The 23,590-nt window shown below is 39.0% G+C and overlaps 2 non-coding genes across 2 annotated transcripts; both read right to left on the reverse strand.

Annotated features, from left to right (window-relative positions):
- Nucleotides 1-4,024: 4,024 nt before the first annotated feature.
- Nucleotides 4,025-4,106, reverse strand: trnas-uga (transfer RNA serine (anticodon UGA)). The gene has a single exon. It is a non-coding gene; the product is annotated as a tRNA-Ser (tRNA).
- Nucleotides 4,107-5,489: 1,383 nt separating this feature from the next.
- trnas-uga (transfer RNA serine (anticodon UGA)) lies at nt 5,490-5,571 on the reverse strand. Its single transcript has one exon. It is a non-coding gene; the product is annotated as a tRNA-Ser (tRNA).
- Nucleotides 5,572-23,590: the final 18,019 nt, after the last annotated feature.

A 23,590-nucleotide genomic window follows, 5' to 3' on the forward strand; every position in this document is an offset into this window, starting at 1 on the left:
TATGGAATGATGGGATGTAACATATTACAGTATTTTATTTTAAAAAAAGAAATCAAAACTAAAAAAAAAAGTCTTATTTTGTTCAGTTATTCACTGGATTCTGAAAGTTTCAAAAGAACAAGCAGTCAAAGAATGTTCATAAATCACAGTGAGGCATAAAACTGTGTCCTCAGCTGTTCTGTGAAATGATAATAATCCAAAAGTGAGGTTGCATTGTTCATATGTAACCAGATGTGGCACATATTCTTTAATATGAATATGTGCCTGTTCTGAAACACAGCTTTTCTCTGTAGTCAAGTCTCCGTCTCTGTATCATCTTGTTACATGTTTTTCATAATTTTCATCTAGTTTCGCTTTTTACATTTGTTGCGGCTTTTATGTGGTTTGTTGTCTTGTTACAGTTTTACCTTGTTATCTATCTTGTTAAGTCTTTTTGTTGTTTTTTGTCTTCCATGTGTGATATGCACACCAAGGAATCATCTTTTCTACGTGCTGCCAATCTTACTGTTCTGTGTTTTATGTCTTTTACGTCATTTTTCATCTTTTACGTTGTTTTACGTCTTGTTGCGTCTTTTATGTCGCTTTTCGCCTTTCATGTGTGATATGCACACCAAGGAATCATCTTATTGTTCTGTCTTTTATGTTGTTTTTTGTCTTGTTACATCTTTGATGTTGCTTTTCGCCTTTTCCAGGATTTTTGGTCTTGTTAAGTCTTTACGGTTTATGCCATTTATCATCTTGTTTCGTCTTTGGGGTATGATATGCACTGATGGATACATGAATGAATCGTCTGTATAGATGTTATTGTTACACCTTTATGTCAATTTTTGTCTTGTTTTGTCTGTTGTGTATGATATGCACTGATGGATACACCAAGGAATCTTTTCTATGTTTTATTGCCCCATCCATTTTGGTCAAAATTTGTCTTGATGTTGGGAAGGTGGCACTAAATGATACATAATATAAATGATCCCCTCAAATGTATTAAAACTAAAGTACCAAGCCTGTTTGTGTAAAGAAATAGGGAGTAAAAGTTAGTTGGAAAAAAAAAAAATACTTAAGTAGATTTTTCAGGGGTCTGAACTTTACTTAAGTACAGGAACAAAGTATTTGTACTTATTTACTTCTCATCAGTGTATATAACAGTTGAGCTAAAACTTTCTGAGGCAAAATGAGTTTCTCTGCTGAGGCTGGAAACCTGAGTCTTTGTACATGTTACTTAAGAGTGCTTGTCAACCTTTTTGACTCCCTAAAATGAAGCAATATCCACTCATGACCTCACATGACAGGATGAATATGCCCATGAGTGCAGAGCAATGATTCAGCCTCTTAAGGACGTTTCATTTGATTAATTATCAGAGACCTGAAGGCTTAAATGACTCAGTGCTTTACCCGCAAAAAAAAAAAAAAAAAGCAAAAGCTGATACCGATAATTTAGTGTAGCAAAAATGTTATCTTTCTTTCGTCCTCCATTACTCATCTTCTGACCTCTCTGGTTCATCTTATGACCCTGTGACCCTGTTAACCCCCAGCAGCTCTACCACTGATTTAGACGCTCCCAGCTTTCTTCAGGGCTTCACGCCAAGTGACCGGCCTCTAAATCCACGTGGCAATTATGTTCCCACATAGCTGGGAGTCAGGTCTCACTGGCTAAGTGTGATTGTACCTAGCAGGAATAAGGAGGGAGGCATCCTTTTACTTTATACTCACACACACCTGCATACACACTTCCATTTCATTCTACAGAAATTGTGGAATCTGGGTGACAGAAACATGCTACAATTCATTTCTTACAGTTCTGTATTACCTTTATTAATTAATAACAAACTTCTCAACTTCAGGAATCCACAAGTTGAGATGAATGTATTTCTATTATTTTTATACATTTAATTAAATAATTCAAGTTTTCTTTTTACAACCTGAATATTTATTTAAAGGCAGACTTTGTATGATAATAACTGTCAGTGATCCAAATCAAAATTTTGATTCATCTACAATTACTCAGAGTGAGAAACAGTCAAATGTATTTATAAGAATATGTGCATGTTACTTTAACATTATTAATAACAAATTTCCATCTAGAACCATCACAAAAAATAATCATTGCCTAAAAGGCTGGAGACAAGTACAAAAATAAAACAGAAAACATCGGAAACGTTATTTTTAATAAGTAAGGGTACTTTGTTTCAAAACAAAAATGTTACAGCTGGTTTAATGTTGGGAACTTGCAAAAATGGAGACCACTTGTTTAATGTTATTGAGACAGACAATGATAGTTGCCAAGCAAACAAGATGCATCTCCAACTGCACACAAGTAACAATATAACAGCAGCAGTTTCCTTGTGGTCAATACACCTGTGACTGAAATAAAGAAAGGTAAAAATTATCACATTTTCTTTGCCTTTTGTGTAATTTAAAGAGAAAACCTTTTAAGTCAAAATGCAGACACGTTTAGAGAAAAGTCAGGCACCAGCAGGATTGTGTTTTTTAATTCAACAAAGTTATTACACACATAAATGTGAAAACGGTCAAAATGAGCCGGGCTCTTAGTGTTAAATAATTAGTTAAAATTAAACACTGAACATTAGATGAATAAACTTTGTTTACAGACAGACTATATTTACTGAACATACAGTATATAATTAAAGTGATTATCAGTCAACTTCAAGGACTTTGGAGAACACAAGAAGTAGTTACAGCACCTTCACTGTTTTTGTGAAATGACTTTCTTGCTCCCCTACACACTTATAGATGCTCAAAAATCCTTCACCCACCTAATACACCCATCATTCACATTCAGCCCTGTCATAGTCTCCTTCACTTTGACCCCAGCATCACACACACATTCACACATACACTTCGTACTGTTACACTGTTATCTCTGCTTTTAGGGTGTGCTTAATTAATTAAACTTGAGCAGGCGGGCACCTCAGGATGACAGAAGCAGCTAGAGGTGAAAAGACTGCCCTGTAAGACAAACTGGGCTGCAGCTGAGTGAAGTTTACTTCACCTTTACCTACATACCCAGCTTGCACGTTCCCAGGACGTTCTGACAATGTCTCAGCTGGTTTAAAGGATCTCACCTTGTAACTTTCCCAGAACATTCCCAGAGAGTCATGGTATGGAGATCTTTAAAAGGTAGGGGAACGCTATTTGATGGACCTTTCTTCTAGGTCTCTACACCGTGTTCCTGTAACATTTGCAGAACCTTCCGTGACATTACCTTTAGGATCTAACTTCCGTCCTTTGGGTCTTTTCATCACCTTCCAAGAACATCAAAAACTTAAGCAACATTACTGGAACTTATTATATTATTATATTAAGATTATGTTCCAGAGGGGAGCAGAGTCTCATGAGAACTCATAAAAAACAAGATTTCACATGCTGGAAGCAGATGTAAACAAACCGGAGGCTGACGTGATGAACAGTTCACTACAGTAAAGTTTTGCAGTGAGAAATAAGAGACTGGATGAGAAAATGTTTGGGGAGATGTGTCAACATATGTTGTTTTTCTTCAGCCAGAATTTTAACCATCAGTCTGCTGCTGGCTAACATTAGCTTGAAGAGCTAGAAGGTTTAGCATTGTTAGGCGACACCATCAGCTGCTCAGTAAGTCTGTCTTCTCTTTCTCCTGTTCTTGGAAACTATCACCAATGCTGATTTCATGCAATCAGATATGTGACACCGACCGACTGGTCCCTGGCTGGTCCTGACTTGAACTATGTAAAACTCCACACTAGAGATGCCTTCTCACTGTGAGACAACAACTAACCACAGAGCCACCACGTTTCTCAGCAATTCAGTTCTTTTACTGAGCATGTTCTTCATTTTAAAATAAAACTTGGACTTACATGCTTGATAGCCCCAAAGCATACTAGAGGTAAGATTTCAGTTTAATTTCTGACTTGTCTTTGGATTTTCCCACACATATATCAAGACTTAAGCATGTAACTTACATCTTAGACTGTATCATGGAATGAGAAGGGGTGGTTTATACAGAAACAGCATTATTAAAGTCAGGTATCGCTGTGAGCAGGGTTTGAACCTGCGCGGGGAGACCCCATTGGATTTCAAGTCCAACGCCTTGACCACTCGGCCATCACAGCTTGCCACCTCGTCTATAAATTCTCAGTGCTTGAACTTAAGGTCAGGCTTAAACTTGAACTCATTTATGTTCCATCTTTCTTGCAACACTGTAGTTCTGTAATGTCTCTGTAACATAACAAAATGGCAGATAGGCAGAAATAGCATACTCTATACTTGAAGAAAATGTCAGAATGTGACTAACAGGGAACCGTATGGGAATGTTCTCATATGAGGAGCACCTCCAATGTTCTGTAGAGGTTTGTGACATTCATCATCTTTAGATAACTTATAGGAGACGTCTCCAGAACGTCCCCTCCTATTTGCAAATGATCCATGGTACTCCAGTGGTCGAATGGAAAAGACAAACTGCCATTCAACTCCTTTAAGTGCTTATGTCTTACCTGCCACTTCAAATACTTTTAATTACAACTTGACAGCTACACATCAGCTGATATTTCAAATGCATGAAGCGCTTAGACATCATCAGATAGTTCAACTCTTTTAAGTCACTTACACTTCAACTGATAGGTCAACTAAGTTCAGTTTTTATACAAATGAATTTAGCTCTAAAACTAGTGATATCTCAGCTGTTATACCTCAACTTAGAGTTAAGCTGACACTTCTCTCGCTGCTTATTTAATTTTTCACTTTGTCTACACTTCAACTCCTTGCATCACTTTCACTTTAGCCAAAAGTTAACTCAGTGTTTATGTAAAATTGTACTTAAATCTCATTAGGAACCTTCACTTCAAGTCTTCAGCACTTCACCTTCCTCCATTAACAAAAAAACATGCCTGACCATTAAGAAATAATGTGTTTCTTGGGCAAGTGTACCCACAAGTGAACATGACAGTACAAAATATTGGCCACGTTTCACTTTATGATAGTATGTGTAAATTTAGGCTTCCATGTCAGGGTAGATGGATTTACCCCAAGTTCACAGGTAGGTAACTCCGACTTTGAGTGGCATCCCATTGTACATTTTCAAGTAAGAGGCTGGAATTTTTTGAGTTCTGAGTTGTCTAAAATGCAGCGTATGTTTTGTTTTAACTGAAGAAGAGAGGGTAATTCTTCATAAGTGGATGTCAGAATGAGGCAGCTGCCACATAAATGTCAGTCGAGGTGTGATGCCTTTCTCAAGGAGACTTAAGCAGTGTCCAAAATCCATGCTGACTGGTCCATGTTGGGCGTGAACTGGCTACCCTCCCCTACTGTCCTGACAGTTTGAGCCACCCCAGAACTTATACTGAGAATGTGAAGGGAGCTTAAGCTTAAATTTACATACCTTATCATAACTTGTCCATGACTTAAGCAAGCAACAGGCTTATCTGAGTGTATTATATAAAGCTACATACAGTGGAGAGGTTGATTTACACAGAAATAAGATTATTAAGGTCAGATATCGCTGTGAGCAGGGTTTGAACCTGCGCGGGGAGACCCCATTGGATTTCAAGTCCAACGCCTTGACCACTCGGCCATCACAGCTGTATATCTAAATGCTAAATGCACATTTCACATGTTTGAACCTATTTTTTAATTAGTGATCAACCTAGCAGTAATTGTTCTTATAATCGATTAGTTGTTTGGTCCATAAAATGTCAGAAAATGGTGAAAATGTTGATCAAAGTCCAAGATGACGTCCTCAAATGTCTTGTCCACAACTCTAAGGTGTTCAGTTTACTGTCAGAGAAGAGTAAAGAAACCAGAAAATATTCACATTTAAGAAGCTGAAATCAGAGATTTCTTTCAGACCAATTAATCACTTATTAAAATAGCTGACGATTAATTTACTACTTGATTAATGATTGAATAATTGTTTGAGCTCTAGTGTTAACAGGCAATCTCACTATTTTTATTTCCTCTCATCCAGAAACCAATATAGGACATTTTTAGCCCAGTTCATAAATGAGACAAAATTAGTACATACAAATATATATATTATATAAACATTTTAAATACTTTATTAAAGGTGTGCTGCAGATATATTTAAATTTCTTCCAAAATCTTTTATTTATTTGGCGACCCAAATAAAAGCTTCTGTGACCCACCTCTGGGTCGCGACCCAGTGTTTGGGAATGACTGATATAGGGAACTTTGAAGTGCAGCACTTTTAAATCCAGAAGAAGACATTTGAGGAACATCCCCAGTCTTCAGCTTGAATGCTTACACTGAGAAATTAGGGATTTGATGCCTTGCTCAAGGTTATCTCAGCAGTGCAGCCCAAGTTGGACTTGGATCTTGTTGCCAAGGCCAGTCGGTGACTGCAGACACTCCAGAATTTAGTATGAAGCATGCTGAGGTGGGCAGGGAGCTTAATCTTAACTTTATATACTTTATCACAGCTTGTATATTTACATATTTGAGTGTGTTATGTGATTTACACAGAAATAACATTATTAAGGGCAGGTATCGCTGTGAGCAGGGTTTGAACCTGCGCGGGGAGACCCCATTGGATTTCAAGTCCAACGCCTTGACCACTCATCACAGCTTACCTGTGTTATCAGTAGATATTGATAGTTTTAGATTTTGAAGACTTTTAACACATTTGTGCTAAATTAAGTTGTGAATTCTTGCCTGGGAAAAAGATGCTTTCTGAAAACATTTCATAAATTACATATTTCATATATAAAAATCATTAAATAATAAATTTTCACCAAAAATGGACCTAGAAGGTTGTTTAATAAGTTTTTTTTTTAATAAGTTGACATAATTTGTCCCTATTCTCAAGAATGGGTGATAACGTATGTCTGTTGTTAGACATTTTAATGTGGAAATGTTACGTATTATAGCTTTAAGACCGTCTCAAATGCTCCTAACTTTCACAAATATTCTATATGTAATGCATCCAGCACGGTCACTAAATAAATTTTTTTTTCCAGTAGCCAGTGAGACACAGTCTGCACTCTCAAGCAAACAGAAGCTTCAATCACTATAACGATTTTGCCATATTATTCGAGCAGCTTTATTACAGGCCACTGAATAGAGCCCAATAGGGCTGCCTTCTCTTTGTACTCTGATAAACACAGCAGCAAGCCAAGCAGCCAGCCACATTTGAGGTGTGCATTTATCTGGTCACTTGTACAAACAATAGGAGTGGATTTATTGACTTACTGCAAGCAAGGCAAGGGATAAGCACAGCAAAAATGGCGTGCTTGCAAAACCCTGACAACCATGAGGCAGTGACTTACATGCAAACTAAAACAGAATACAATAAGCACACGCAGACATGCACAATAAGTCAGAGCAATCAAGTTGTCTTTGGAAGCTCAGGATGAATCAGCAATGTGCCTGTGTTTGAGCCTGAAAGCAAAGATAAGAGAAAATGTATCAGGTTTGAGTCTGAACACAGGAATACATCAGAGTATGAAATCAGCTGTGAGAAAAATAACGATTCACCAGGGTATTATTTTTAAAAATGTCATTTTTATTTTTAAACTTTATATATTTTCATCATGTCGAGTCTTGTATCTAGCCCGAAATCTAGCAGAGTGTAATAAGGACATGCTTTTCAGTTCAGTGGTGACGGCGTCTCGGCCTCTGGCAGGTCGTTGGCTCAGTCCCTGAACCTGCTGAGTGCAACGGTGCATATGGAAACGATATAGAAGGTTTACTCAAGTGAATTAAACGCACCCTGGCAATTGTGCTGGTCTAGTCTTCAGGAAAAAATGTTAAGGTTTTTTTTCTCCAGTTTGGAATTGGGGTCACAGTGGCACTTAGCATAGGAGGGCTGTTTTCAGACTTGTGTATAAGAACTTGACTGATAAATCATCCGGACCAACATTATATCTGTCTCATGTCTTTAGTAACAAGAAATCAAAGCTCAGAAACGCCAAGCCAGGTTTGAGGTAATTTAGAAACGGTGTCATCATTACAACCACTGCAGCGCACTGATGATGAAATCAATTTTTCACCTGTAAAATGTCCTGCTCAGTTTGTATCTTAGTCACAATGCTTTCAAGAAAATAAAGTTACTATTGCCAATATATAGTTATTGGACTATTTTAATCAGATAACTATTTTTCAGCAACAACCTCAAAGTCCAGTATCAGTCTGGATTTATTGTGTTGTCATCTAGTTTGTCCATAGAATACTCACTTAAATCTGGCTAACACAAGGGTCTGCAACCTGCAGCACCGTAGCTGCATGTGGCACTTTTTTGGCTAAAAATGGCTCTTTGGAGAGTAAGGGTTGCAGACCCCTGGGCTAGTGCTGACAAGCTAACCTTAGCACTGACTCAATTAGCCTCCTTGCTATTTTGCTAACAGACAATCCTGAAAAATGGAACTTGGGATTCACACAAACTAGTTACATATCATACTCTCAATTTTAACAAATTTTCTCAGACAATTTCTTTAAACTTACAATTACTGCATAATATCTGCACATGGCAACTATGGTTGGCTTGGGTTAAGGGAAGATTGTGGTTATGGCAAATAAGCGGTGGTTAAGAATAGGAAACTACAGCAGCAAGGGCATATGAGAGCTTTTTCACAGTGGTTGTTTTGACATGAAATAGTAGGGTAAACACTGGTATTACTTGTGATACATAATTAAGGTCCCCTTCTGTTCATTATGACAGCCTTCCCGGTGAGCCAACATGCTCAATAACCTTAGCTAGTATTATTAGTTATTATTAGTCTGTTGAGGTCAGTGTCACAGCCACACCTATGTCTCCAGTTGTAATCAGCTCGTGACCACGCCCAGTCTGCTCACCTGAATCTCATCAGCTCGTTAGCTTGCAGTATTTCACCCCCGGCTCTACACCCTCCCACTGTCAGGGCACACACTCTGCTGCAGAGTCTTGTTTGCCACATTTCAAGCACCGCACTGGTTTTGCTACTTCAAGTTCTTGTCTTTTGTTCCCTGTTAACAAACACTGGTTTACATTTCCCTCCCAGTCCTGACTATTCCACTATTGGATGGTCAAGTTTGCTCTTGTGTCCACCCTGCTCTACCAGATCCCAGTTCACTCATTGTTCAAAAATCACATTCCCATGACTGACAGAGGTTTACACAGCACTTCTGTACATTAAAGCTCACAAAGAAATAACCAGTTAGAAGTATTACTTAGCAAATGGCAGCATGTCATGAATAATGACTGACAGGTAGGAACTAGGATGAAAAGGAGGCGTCTTGCAGCCTACAGTACCTCACTCGCCCGCAGCGGCTTGTATGTGTGTAATGTCCACACACGTGTGCCAGCTCTGCTGTAGATCTTTATATATTGAGTTTACAGAAGTGTTGGCAGGAGAAGAAAAGAATTAGAAGGAAGAACCAGGATTTTTGTTTTCCTCCATTCAGAGAGAGAGAGGGAGCGCATCGCCTTTCACTCGACTTTTTCATGTGTATAACATACAGTTGTATTGCTGTGGGATTGCTATCACAAACTTCTTAATCAGACGAAGTACACAGGATACAGGTGTGAAAGTGTGAAAACACCTTTAGTTTTCCTCACTACATAAAGGGCACAGTACTTCCTGCATTGGCACTGACCACTGGCACTGGACTTTTGTTTTAATTTTGGACGACTGTCAGATGTGGAATGGTCCAGAACGGTCATAATTCATAGGGATACTGGCTGAAGAGCTGCAGGTGGTTATAGGAGATATCTCATGCAGAACTGGCCTCCCATATGTTGATATATTTAACCTTCATTTAAACACAACAACTCCTCCTCTGGACCTCAATGATGGCACCAAATAGGGCTCTAGGACATTAATGATGCAGCTGCAAGGCTGCCATAACTTGTCAAGCCACAAGAAATTTTTGGCCTTCTGTCTTGCATCCTGTTCATTAGTCTGCTGTTGGCCGTGAGCTGTGGCTGCGTGGATGCAGAGGGAGAGAGACGCGCTCTCGACAGCTGAGACTGCTGTGCTTTGATATTCACATCCTCATCATATACTGCATATATAAGATCACCACTGTTATGGGTCCTTCCAGTGGTACTTTGCCTTGCTGCATGACCTTTTTCAGTCACAGCTTTTTATACTCCTCACCCCACCAGTAAATTTTATTTCTTTATTTCTTACTGTATGTATTACTGTAAAGTCCCACTTTTTCAAATTAAAGCATCTCTGAGGTTGTTTCCTTAAACATACGATACAGAAATTGAGAGGGTCTCATTAAGAGGGTGGCATTCTGGATTTTTAAGTTGGGTGTTTTTAAGGAAGCTTAATTAGGAACTACTTGAAGCCACTTTTGCACAGTTCATTATATTATCAAAGAACAGGATTTTTGTCAACACTTTACAATGAGGTACACAAGATTTTGAGCAGTTACCAAGAAACAAATGAGGAATTAATGAATCATTAGTTAATATGGAACTCCTAATCAAATTTTATTGAGCTGCTAATGATGTTAATGAGTCAGAAGTACGTCACTAATAAGTCCTAATGAAGGACTACTGAGATTCTATATTAATGAATGATTTGTTCATGAATACCTGTGAACTGCTCATGAATTACTCACCACTCTCTTTATGAAGGGTTCCTGATTAACCCTAAACCAGCTGATGAATGGTCAAAACAAAATAAAGTAAACAAAGTAATGAATACTTAGCAGTTACTAAGTAGTCTCTCGTTACTTTATCGTCTTATGATTACTTAACCTTTTGTGTCCCCTTGATTAAAGCTGTGCCTCACACTGAGTGGTTACTGAGGACCGCATCATTACTTCATTATAAACCGTCCATTATTTACACTTTTTGTGCAGCTCAAGTAAAATATGCAATATACTGAGTGGTTACTGAGTAGTTAATCAGTACCTCATTATGACCTGTCAATTAGTTAACCTTTCTGTGTCCCTTCAAATAAAGTTATGCATAATACCGAGTGGCTAGGGAGTACTGAATAATTATTTCGTCATTACCTGTCCACTAGTTGCTGTTTTTGTGACACCTCAAGTAAAAATATGCACAGTACTGAATAGTTGGTGAGACATAATCATTACTTCATCTTTATGTGTCCATTATATTTCTTTTGTGTGTTGCACAATAGTGACAAGTTAGTGAGTACCAAATCATTACTTCATTATTATCTGTCAATTGATTAGCCATTTGCATTTCCTAAAGTAAAGTGATACACAATACTGAGTACTTACTAAGTAGTCTCTCATTACTTCATCTTTATTTTGTGATTGTCTACCATTTTTCATGTTTTACATCATACTGAATACTAAATCATTATTTCGTAATTGCCTGTCCATTAAGTTACCCTTTTTGTGCTCCTCAAGTAAAGTAGTGCATCACACTTGGACATTACTGAGCACTGATGAAGTTGGAGCAACTGTAGTGATGGAACGGGCTACGGCAGCTAGGAAGTATGGTGGAGCCTTTTGGCAGATAAACCTAAGAAGCGTCCAAGAAAAGTTTCTGATGCTGCAGATAAAAAAGAAACTCTGTGTTCAGAGGAAGTACTAAAAAAGACAGAACAAACATGGATAGCCCTTAGTATAGATTTTACTCGCATGAGAGCGCTGAGAGAGATGGGGACGAGCTCACCTGAAGGTGTGTCATAAGCATGCTGACAACATTTGTGTAATAATTCTTAGTGCCAGATGGAAGACAAAAGTTCCACACCGCAGGATGTGTGAAAAGGAAGTATCTTCATCATCACAGTTATAATAATAATAATAATAATAATAATAATAATAATAACAACTTGATTGAGGTTATGGAACAAATGAGAGAATGGGTGATGAAGTCCCTCGCTGTGTTGGCTCATCCATCCACTCTGACTTCCTCCTTCTGCGTTCTATAATAGTGTCATCCCAACCCTTTGCTCTCGATGGACAACAGTCATCATTCATGGCACGACTTAGGACTGTTTTGTCTGCCATCAGGAATGTTTTTATGTCTCTTAAAACCCTCAGTAAGCAGTGTTCTGTGTCCAGGAAATATCTGCAAGTCTCAGATGTGTCTACACCTGCTGAGTCCTCCGTCGCCGCCTCCCCCCGGCTTCTTGAGGACCCTACCTCAGGGTTTGGCAGCTGTCGCGCGTCTCGCACAGTGAGGTCACACGGGGAGTCATTTTGGCAGCTCCTGTCATCTGAGCTCGCCAGTTCTTTTCTCAGCCATCGGTACAGGGAGCCAAACAGAGAAATGAAGCATGATATCTGTAACTAATACAGTCCATCTCTGCTGTGGGATTATCTGACATCTCAGACCAGGCTCTGAGTGTGAAATGCTACTGAACTACCTGAGAGACCAACACGAGAGCTATAAAGATGAAGACGGAGCAGCTGCAAACCTGCTTGATGTTTTAATCAACAGATTAGGGTATGGCATTGCAAAACACTGAGTTTCTTGGTGATAAAAAGCAAGAAATGTTGCTCTACCTGCTGTCTCAACTGAATATCCAGAAAAAATATGTATTTTAACAGTGTGTATTTGATATAGAGACCTAATCATATTCGACCATGCTAGACGCTTAAATCATTGATGTTTATTAGACCGATTAAATGAAATGTTAATCGCATTTGTTCTCATTTACTCTTTGATTTAAAGCAGAATTCTCCAAAGGCTCATTCATGCATTAATTCATCTTTTCATGGCAGCTTTGAAGCATTCTTTTGTCCGCGAGTCACCACTTTCTCAGAGTCAGCCGCACTAACAAAAGCAATATCTCCACGGACAAAAAAAAAACAAAACAAACAGCGAACAGTCATATCTTCCAGGCATGCAGTTGACAAAACTGCAGATCAGTGGGTGTCAATTTATTTACAAAACACATCTAAGTCGAAGCTCAGAGTCAAATAGAGCCTCCAAAACTTACAGTTTGTTTATGTGCGAGTTGTACAGCGCGTTGCCCTGGGGAAGGCTACGCCATCCTCTGTTATTCCTGTTTTTGTGGCTGCTGTTCAGGGCCGAGGACGTGCTGCTGGGAAACGCACCGCGTTCCCTCAAGTTCATGACTTCCACTGTTGCGTGCTTTAAATTTTCTATGACTATTTTCTATATAGCGTGAATCCTGAGGAAACTGTAAGCCTCTGTCTCAGAAATGGTGAGGCCATTAGTAATTATAACCATTGTAAGTGCTGTTACATAAATTGTGTGTTCATGATACACAAATAAGTCATTCATAAATGAGGAAATTTCATGCAGTAAATAAGTTTAAAAATAATTTGATGTAAGGTTAAAATTTATGTATTAAAATGTGATGTGTAACAGTGAAAAATAATAGAATTTATGAAAAATGTGGTAAGCACATATGCTTTAGTTCATTGTTTATATTGTACGTTTCTTGTCCGGAACTAATGTTGCATTGTGGGACTGTAGACAACACAAAGCGAACATCTTATGAGGACATGCCAGTTTCATTCAATTTAAGTTCACGTCTAAAGCCCAAGCAGACGGTGATGGGACCTTAAGAAACTTAAAAGAGACCTTAAAGGATTTTCATGGACTTTAAACCTCTTTTTACAACAAGCAGCCAATGAGGTGTTTATTTAATTTCTGACCTGTGCCTGTGTTGTCGTGAGGAGAGCTACAACCATTATATTTAATGCCATACTGATTACAGTAATGACTAGGGATGCACCGTTCGACTAGCTGGTCAGTGTCAGATATCCGATTCTGTGCCCGTCATTGTCACACACGTGTTCTGCATGATGGACACGTCATGCATGCAGCAGACAAACTGACCATGATATCACACCCACCACAGTGTTGATCACAGCTACACACACTCAGACACATGCCTGCATGAAGATGGTGTTAGCGAAAGATTCCAAGAACAGGATAAAGAGAAGACAGACAGTCTAAAACGAGACAGAGCAGCTGTAAACCTCTGTAGCTCTTCATGCTAATGTTAGCCAGCAGCAGACTGCTGTTCACAGAGGGACAGTTAAAATCTCACCTCCTGTTCTGGCTGAAGAATAAACAACCTGTGTTGATGTGTCTCCTCAAACATTTTCTCATCCAGACTTGTTTAACTTCTGCATCTATTTTTCTCACTGCAAAGTTTTACTACAGCAAACTGTTGCACCACATCTGTCTCCGGCTTGTTTACATCTGCTTCCACAGCAGGTCAGACCCTTAAAAAATATCGGAAATCAGAATCGTCCAAGAAACTTGAAATCAGTGCATCTCTATTAATGACTTAATAGAACTAAACAGTGAGGTGCTTAAAGTGAGAATCCCATTCATGTTCTGAATATATGATTTAGATTATTAGTCTTAACTAGGGATGTGCACGACTACACCACCCTTACTAGTCGGCACCAGAAATACTAGTCGGTTAAACTATTTATCAATATTTTATTCATGCACAATTTTACTGGCGGGTTCAGTAACTCTTTTCCACCTTTTATTGAGGTTATTTTGGCATTAAAATGTTTTCGCTGCCAGGAAAGTTTTCACACTCCAACATCTCCAATTTTATGCAGGTCAGCATCCACCCAACAGTGTAACATGGCTTTTTAATGGAATTAGTTGACGTTTTTGAGAGTATTTTCCCCACAAACAGACTAGAACTTATTTAGAGGTGCCTATTCTGCAAATAATCAAATCTCACAAATGCACTCCTCATAAACAGGTGGCATTTGTCAGGTGGAAATTTACAACATTTGCATGGTTACAAGAATTTGGTAAATCTGACTTGGAACACCCAACCCTGAAGCAAACATTGAAAAGAAAGGACATATCATATTTTATGTTTTTACTAACAACTGAGCCATTTTATAACATCCATAAAAAGAACTAGTGTGCTAGTGCTAATTCAGGCATATGTAACTCGATTCATTTAAAAAAATTGTATAACGGCTGCTGTCATGCTTTATATAAACTCCATTATGCATATGCACATAATTTCAACATACATGTCATCAGAAAAACAAAGTCCAGGTTGGGGTACGACAACGGAATGTAAGTGTTGATGGAATTGTACAGGATTTTGAACTTGTAAATTTGGTGTGGTAATGGGCTTTGCACATTTGGGCGTCATTTTCATTACAGTGGAATCTAAAGTAGGCAAGTCAAGTTAGGGTTTTTGGGGTTTTTTTTGTAGACCACCTCTCTCACAGGGGCAGGCTAATTCAAAGTGGTTTACATGAATTAAAAGACATTTAAAAGGGGAAAAACTCTTAAAATTGCAAAATAGGCTTTTACCAGGAGATGTCACTTGAATAGAAAATAATACTGGGTATGATACTGAACCTTGTGGTACACCAACAGGTAGTAACCTAATAGAACTCATACAGAAACCACTCTGGTACTGGTACACTCTGGAGCAGGTTAACTACCTACTATTATATCAAAACATGTCAGTAGCCCGACCACTGACCAATCAGATCACTGATAAAACAGAGGTATCAGTCCTACAGGATCCTGACAAAAGCTCTCCTGGATTTACAATAATGTGTCAAGGGACAGGCGATAGACCCTTTTAGTGCCATCAACAGAAATCAGCTCAGAGTAGTAGATCAGATATCCAAGCGAAAATGTAAACTTTCTATGTTGTTGGGTGCCAGAATCAAAGTATTAATGGCTCAAAATTTAACATTTTATCACATACCAGCTGCCACAAAATATTTGAAGACAAATGGTTTTATGTAATGGGTGGAAATCTCAGAGAAAGGAAAGGAAATATTTTCCTTAATAAACAGAAAAATACAACCAATCGCCTTCTGAACTAAGATGAGTTTTAATTGCCTTGTTAACTCTGTAAGGCAGAAAACAAAATAAAACTCATCATAACTGATTTGGTCAGTCTTTCCGGGGAACAGTAATATACTCCTTCTCTGACCTATGGTCATGAAGGGTGGGTCATGACCGAAAGAACAAGATCGCAGATACAAGCGGCCAAAATGGCTGGCATCTCCCTTAGGCACAGGGTTAGAAGCTCGGTCATCCATGAGGGACTCGGAGTAGAGCTGCTGCTCCTTTACGTAGAAAGGAGCCAGTCGAGGTGGTACGGGCATCTCGTAAGGACGTCAAGGTCGCCTCCCTGGGGACGTGTTCCAGGCAGGTCCAGCTGGGAGGAAGGAGGCCAGGGGGCAGACCGAGGACCAGGTGGAGGGATTACATCTCCACCCTGGCCTGGAAACGTCTCGGGAAAGGTTTGGAAACCCCTGGCCTGGGCTACCAACACCTATTTTGAATCTTAACCTCACTTTTAATATTTATGAATTAATTCCAGTTTTTCTGAAGCTTCTTATTCTGTTGTGGTCATATGATGACAATGTTTACATTTCACTTTACAAGGGAAAAAGAAACTTGATTTAAGGTAGAATCAGTCTCATTCCCAGGATGTCAAGTAACAACATTTTAGATTTGTAAGATGCCCTCAGCAAGGAAAATGTTGCATATTTGCCTTTTAATTTGTTCTCATTTGCATAAAACCAAGAAGGCTTCTCTTGCTCCAGTGCTGTGCCTGCATGTACCAGGATGCAATGCATTGTAATAAGTTATATGTATTATTTAGTTGGCTAGACCATGTCACGTCATGACCATGACCTATCATTGAACAGTTTAATGTCAACTCTGTGTAGCTAACAACCACACACACAATGCACACAAGACTTTGTCCATAGAAGACCCTCTTTTGTTGGACAGATCATCAGTTAAGTGAGTGTCTTCCAGGACTTTGGTGAAGAAGGGGAGATTTGAAATTGGCCTGTGATTGTAAAGGGTTTCAGGAACAAGGATGAGCAGGGTTTTAATCTTTGCTCCTTTAACAGGCTGAGGGCACAATACCAGAGGAGAGAGAAGTATTAATGAGAGTGAACAGAGGGGGACTACTGTTGAAAAGAGACTCATAATGAGCTTGGCATTGAGAGTGCTGAATAGCCAGCATGTTGGTTTAGCAGTAAGTGCTAATTTGCTGCAGGTATCCAGAGACTCTGTCCAGGGAGACTGTCTGTCTCAAGCTGAGCCACTACAGGTGGATCACATGGCACAGGAAGAGCAGAAGTCTGAGAATAGAACAGAAAATGTTAATCATCTTTGATTTCTAATTAGGTCTGATGATATTATGGTCCTTTCCCTGTTTTCTGGGACTATTTTGGTTACACGGTGTCACACAATTCCCCAGCTGTGTACTAGTGGTGCATTCCATTTGAACTTCCAACCGGAACACCCCCTAAAGTCAAAAGAAAATCCAAGATGGCTGCTCTGTGCATCAGCAATAGTGAAACCTGTAGGAATATACTGCATTTCAGTGCTTCTGACTTTTGTCTCATTAAATCAGTCATACACATAGAACTTCTCTTAGTGCACGTAGCAACGTAGCGATCATCCACTTCCAAATTATCGCACACCTGATCGTCTATTGTACGTCTGCTTTAATAGCATTCCAGCTATTTTCTCTGCCTGTCTAAGTTCTGCCTGTTATGCCTCTCTACTTGCCTTTTGGACACCTGCTCACTAACCTGATACCTTAAATCCTCATGAACTACTTTCATCTGCCCTAGTCATGTGATCCCAGACAATCAGAAATAGGAGTTAAGTCACAATTAACAAAACTGGCAACCTGAGATGAGTAACTTTCTTTGAAATACAGTTGAACATGTTCAGTATATGCTGCATATCATTAAAAAATAATCAAATATGTAATCCATTAATCCTTGACAATGTAACCGTAATTTAATTACACATTTTTTAAAATGTAATAAAAAATGCAATGAAAGCTGCAAGCTTGTTCTTCTTATTATTTACAGAGTGAAGTGTTTAGAGACTGACTTGTCAGTCTACATCTCCCCTATTCATGCAGTTTTGACTCATTTTTAACCTCGAGTTAACCTCGAGCCTTTGGATGCAAACCTGTTTTTACTGGATCTTCATAAACACAAATGTATTCAGCTCACTCACTTCACTTGGTCCCCATATAATACTTGATTTTTACACACAGGCTTCAGTGTAGTAATACACTGCTGTCATATTTATCTGTGGCCATCTGCAAATTTTTTTAAAAATATACATAGTAGATCCCTCAGGAATTGACTATTTCAGTGTCTGCTTGCAAATGAAGAACCCAGAAATGGCCACTTTCCAAGAAAGTATCATACTCATGAGCAATTGCAGTGTGCAATAATAATTGATGAAAAGTAAATGAAAAACTATTTCCAGAGTGTTGTAGTGCTGTATGGAAGCACTGGTGCTACAAGGTACAATAAGTCAATTTTAATTAAACGTTTCTGCCCAGCCAGTGGATGCATTTAAAGTATCATCACTAACCCTGAGACAGCAAGGTGCAAAGTGGTCAATAATACTGATATGAGCTCTCACAAAGCATGTCAGACCTTGAAATAGAAGTGTGAGTGAAAAGAGTGTGGCTGCACTCACTTTCTTTACATTAGTTTGAATTTGTGTCGTGAGCTTGATTAACACTTCACTAAGCACGGCTGGGGGCTCATTAATGCCTTGTTCAAATTTTCAACTTTTCCAGTTGCTTGATCTGGAAGAGTGATATCATTACAGCAAATCCGACATAATGAACCAGCGCCATAAAAGGCACTGTAAGGGTGTTTGGTTGATTTTGTCAGAAAATTAAAGCTGCGGTTGTTGATATTTTCATCGGAACAGTGAGTCAAATAATTATGTGCATGCACTGGGGCAGCAGCACGCCAAAACCCATGATGCATTTGTGGTGAAACAGTTCCAATCACTGCTTTAGATTTAAAGAAAATATATTTATTATGTGACTTAAAGTACAACTATTACACTTCTGTAATAAAAACACAAAGGGAACTATTAACCCTTTAACAGGCACAGCAAGACATACATTTGCAAAAAATTATCTTTCTGTAAAATTGTGTTTCTGGCTCCATATTTAGCATATTTCCAGTATTTTTTTTCTCCAATGACCCAATCAGGAGGCAGATATGCAAAGTCAACCAACCAGGTGACTTGCCCACTTACAGTAATTCTAGGTTTTAGGCTTCCATGGAATTTTTTTGATTTGTGACCGATATGGTCAACAGATGAAACCAAAGGCATTATGGGATTGCCAGTGGATGGAAAAAACAACATAATAAACAGTTTTAAACATGGCGAAATTGATACATTATCATAAAAGACATTCATTCAACATGGTTAAAAAGACAATTTAAATAATTAAGTTTAATTTAATTTAGACTTTGGTAACTGTGGTCAATAGAGAAGAGTGGAGGAGCAGCTTCCTGTGGTTGTCTTCCTTCATCCCTCTTCCTTCCTGTTCCCCCAACACTCCCAATAGCAAACAGATCAATTTCTGCAGCTTTGAAATGTGTCTATAAGATCTTAAGATCTGATATTTTAACATGATAAGATGAGTAAGGTGCTTCAAACTGAAGACTGAATTATTGAAAAAGACAAAATAGATGGAGATCTAAAGATGGGTTCTTTTACGCCGCCTGAATATTTTCTTTCTAAGTTCTTTTACTTACTCATCAGGTATTCAGTTGTGATTCACTTCAGCTACTTGAATGTGTCGAGAGAGTGCACAGGGCAGAGAGAAGGGAAGTCATGTGTACCGGAACATTGTTTTAATAGAGACACTACAGCTGAGAGGAAACTAAAGAAGCACAGGTCGACAGCTACTGCAAGGTTGAAGAGACAGACTGAAGGAGGAGGCGTGGAGAATCACTGTTCATTAATATCTCGCTGGGTTCAATCAAGGACTTTGAATGCTACCTTCACTGTTAATCTTGTACTGAACCTAGTAATAGTTCTTATATTCTTCTACTATTTTAAATTAGAGCATTTTGTTTGGCACAAAAACTTTCAAGGATACAGAATTTTCCCAGAACTGTGCATACTAACTAGAAATGAAAATTCTTAGACCAAAGTATATTAAAACTCCCCATTTGAACCTCAAAGTTCTGAATTTCTTGCAGCACTAGCTCCTTGAGGACTAACTCTTTGGATAACATAACATTACAAAAAAGTTCTGTCTGAGCAAACTCAAATTTTCTTGCAGCTCATCGGGGAAAATTCATTTTAATGGTGCACAACTCCTAACTACTACTTTTTTGCTAACAAACTATCTTTGGTGTTAGTTTTGAGTTGTGCACTTGGTCAGAGTACTGGGGCTGGAAATTTAGGCTGGTGTAAGTCGACATTGCATTCACCACATTGACATGGCGGCCATTTTTCTCAGACGCCACGCTCAAGTTAGGAACCTCAAATGGCATACTGCTGTGTTCCAGGTTTCAAGTCCTAAATGTATAGAATATGAGAAATTATTTTCATTTCATCGCTTACCAGTTTATTAGTAACTGAAACAAGGGTAGGGGAGTAGAGCTGCTGCTCCTTTGCAGCAGCAGTTCTACCCAAAGTTGGTTCGGGCATCTCGTAAGGATGCCACCTGGTCGCCTCCCTGGGGAGGTGTTCCAAGCTTGTCCATCTGGGAGGAGGAGGCCACAGGGCAGACCGAGGACCAGGTGGAGGGATTATATCTCCACCCAGGCCTGGGAACACCTCAGGATCCCCCAGTCAGAGCTGGCTAATGTAGCCGGGGAAAGGGAAGTCTGGGGTCCCCCTGCTGGAAATGTTACCTCCACGACCTGAGACACTGCTGTGTTCAATCTAAAACATGTTTAAGAGTTCTTTTTCATGAAAAATCTCGTTTTTTTAGAGATCTTGTTTGATAGTGGTTCACAAACTTGAAAAAAAAAGTTTGCCCCCCGTCCAAATCTCATATTATGAACAACAATTGGATGTGGAACTGCTAAAAAAAGATTCAGAAGATTACAGTTTTTACAATTGCCTGCACACCAAAATTAAAAATAACACACAGATAGTGAAATCTGACACCCTAGGAGGAAATCTCAGCAGAGATCTGTACGACGACAAACACATTTTCACCCTCACACTTTCTGCAATTTGCTAAATGCAGTGTTTTTCAAATCACTAAACACGTCTCTACACGAGACACAGAAATATCATCACACCGCCTTTCAAAATAAAACACAATTCAAAGACAAGACCGAGACGAGAAGCACCAAGGACCAAGAGCCAAGACATGGACCAAATCTATCAGATTTGATTTGAGCAACATCGGTTGACCATGTTGTAAACTTTGGGTGGACAGAGAGAGAGGGTGGACAGAGTCCAGCCCAACCTCGACACATGTTGTTGGATATTTCAACATGAGCACAGGTGAAAATATCAGTGCAATGTAGCCTTAGTGTCATTCATTTTTTGTCTCCAAACATGTTACTGCTGTGTTTATGTGCTATTTAGAATATTTTCTTTTCTGATTTTCAGTGCAAAATGCAAACTTTGGAAATGCATGGATGTATTGCCTTTTAGAATGTGGAGAGAAATACTTATTTTCCTCAGGGTAATGGTATGGATCAAACACAAGACAAAAAAACCTCCTGTACACTAAGAGATCTCTAAAAAAAAAAAACCCAGTCTCTTTCATTATAAAGAGCATAAACGTGTTCTAGACTGAGCACATTAGTGTCTGATTCAAACAAAACCAGTTCGTATGAGGCGTGTGTGTGCTGTGTGGGTTTTTACTCATTTTTGAAAAAAGTGTTTAATTTTACAAAAGATCCAAGGTGTTCTGCTACCCGTGTGTGGTTGTGTGAATTGTGTGTAGTGTTTCCCCTACATAAATCATATTTATACAACTTTGTTTCACTCTGTATTTCTCCACTCGTCTTCCGTGCCCCCCCACCCTGCAGTGGCTCTGCCCCCCCCCAGTATGGGAACCACTGTGTTAGAGTGAAGTCGATGAATATATGGATCAAACACAACACAAAACAGTGCTGCACACTAATGAATATTATTTCTCTCCACGTTGTAAAATCAGTCAATACATCCATGCATTTCCAGTTTGCATTTTGAAAATCAAAACAGAACACATTCTAAATAGCACACAATACATAAACACAACAACAACGTTCATGGAGACAAAATAGAAAGTATGAGTTACGCTCAGGCTCTGACCTACACTGAACTGATTTTAGAGAAAAAGGCTGTGTTTTGAAAGGACAAAGAAGTGACATGATATAAGATTTCTGTATCTAATGCAGAGAAGTGTGATTTAGTGATTTGAAAAACAGTGTGAGGCTGAGAATGTGCTGTTAGTCGTGCAGATCTGGGCTGAGGTTTTGCTCCTGGAGTGTCAGGTTTCACTGAGTGTTATTTTTAATTTTGGTGTGCAGGCAATCGTAAAAAAAGTAATTCATTTCATTAATTAAACCTGAGTTTACCTGATATTTTATAGCAACATGGCTCACATGAAAAAGGTCTTGGCTTATTCAAATTTCCGTATGACTTTAATTGAATGAAATTGTTATAATCATTATTATTATTGTTATTGTTACATAACTGGGGGCCAATGGGGCCACGATATGCCTTAACCACTCCAGCACCTGTTATCTCCCTCTCCACCATCAGTGACCCTTTGCGCGGTCCTCCACCAGAAGTGGTGTTATCCGACCAGATAAGGTCCCCTGTCAGTCACATCGACCCTGGGGACATTGTGACATTTGGTGAGTAGAACAATGTCACAGCTGCTTACCTGACCTTTCACAAAGGCTCCTGCAACGCCACGTCGGAGGAACCGCGGAGCCGCATTAGCGGACGAGGCAACCTCTAACAAGAACTCAATTTGTCGCTCTGGAGTAAAGGGTGTAATGATGTCGCACGTGCGAGTTTTTCTGTCATTTACCCACCTGCTGACAGCCTTGCATGTCTTAATTTCTAAAATGTATGGGGGAGACATAAATAAAAGCGTATAGATAAAATCTTGTGTTTTACACCTGCAAAACTTCCATCTTCGGTTTATTTTTTGTGTCCTTATGAGGGGAAGGGAAATATGGACCTGTAATTGCAGAAAAACACAAGCGAGCAGAAGAAACATCAAATGACTTTCCTGGAAATAATCACCAGCATAAAAGATGGCACACTAGGACACAAATCCCTTTTCCAACACTGCCACCTGGTGCTCAGGAAGATTGTTGCACCCATCTCCCTGCAAGGTAACACTACTTTTCACTATCACAGTGGTAAAAGAAAGACAATGCACAATGCCAAAGCTAAGTCACTTTATTTATTGTATACTTAAGACTGCTTAAAGGCAAGTTCCAAAGAAAGATGCAAGTAAACAGTTATTTAACTGCATTTATCCAATCAAGTCCACTCTTAGTTTGCCAGTATTTTTAGTCCAGCAGAGTTTACAGTCCTTGAATGCTAATGGTATTATTGAGATGCAGAACATGCCAGCACTGTGCTGGGACCCCAGCCTCCACACAGCGAGTGAGTACAAAGCCCAGAGATGTATGCACACGCTCTGAACTAATAGCCTGTGCAACATAAACACACAATTTATCTTTACAGATGTTCAGGCATCTTTGAGTTTACAGATCTATACCATAAATGCTGATTCCATGTTTCCCACTCTACTCTGAATACTGATAACACTGACCTGTTCGCCCTTCCCTTCTCTTCTCCTCTTCTCTGGTATTTATTTTCATTATGGCTTGTTATCATTGCAGTGACTGATTACACTTGTTCCTGTTAATCATTGGTTTTCATCCAGTCATCACTCTGACACTTCAGCAATCTAGGAATTCA

This window comes from Lutjanus erythropterus, chromosome 18 (assembly GCF_056507025.1).
Source record: "Lutjanus erythropterus isolate fLutEry1 chromosome 18, fLutEry1.hap2, whole genome shotgun sequence".
Taxonomy (NCBI): Eukaryota; Metazoa; Chordata; class Actinopteri; order Lutjaniformes; family Lutjanidae; genus Lutjanus; species Lutjanus erythropterus.